At 56.0% G+C, this 587-nt stretch overlaps 1 protein-coding gene across 1 annotated transcript in view; it reads left to right on the forward strand.

Moving 5' to 3' along the window:
• DCAF15 (DDB1 and CUL4 associated factor 15) overlaps positions 1–587 on the forward strand; it is a 12,509-nt gene that overhangs the window by 1,752 nt on the left and 10,170 nt on the right. The window lies entirely within an intron of this gene.

The raw sequence follows: 587 nt of genomic DNA on the forward strand, positions 1-587 counted from the left end.
GGGGGAGGGGGCTGGAGCGTAATAAAGTTTGGAGGGTAGGAGGAGGGCCTGGAGCATAATAAGGATTGGGGGGAGGAGGAGGGTCTGGAGTGTAATAAGCATTGGGGGAGGGGGCTGAAGTGTAATTAGGATGGGGGGAGGGGCTGGAGTGTAATGGGGAAGGGGAGGGGCTGGAGTGTAATAAGGATAGGGAGGAGGGGCTGGAGCGTAATAAGGATAGGGAGGAGGGGCTGGAGCGTAATAAGGATGGGGGGAGGGGGACTGGAGCGTAATAAGAATGAGGGGAGTAGGCTGGAGCATAATAAAGATTGGAGGTAGGAGGAGGGGCTGGAGCATAATAAGGATTGGGGAGAGGAGGAGGGGCTCAAGCGTAATAAGGATTGGGGGGAGGAGGAGGGGCTCAAGCGTAATAAGGATTGGGGGAGGGGGCTGGAGTGTAATAAGGATGGGGGGAGGAGGAGGGACTGGAGTGTAATAGGGATGGGGAGGAGGGGCTGGAGTATAATAAGGATCAGGGGAGGAGGGGCTGAAGTGTAATAACTATTGGGGGAGGAGCTGGAGCGTAATAAGGATTGAGGGGAGGAGGG

The sequence above is a fragment of the Pyxicephalus adspersus genome, chromosome 2 (genome assembly GCF_032062135.1).
Source record: "Pyxicephalus adspersus chromosome 2, UCB_Pads_2.0, whole genome shotgun sequence".
Lineage (NCBI taxonomy): Eukaryota > Metazoa > Chordata > Amphibia > Anura > Pyxicephalidae > Pyxicephalus > Pyxicephalus adspersus.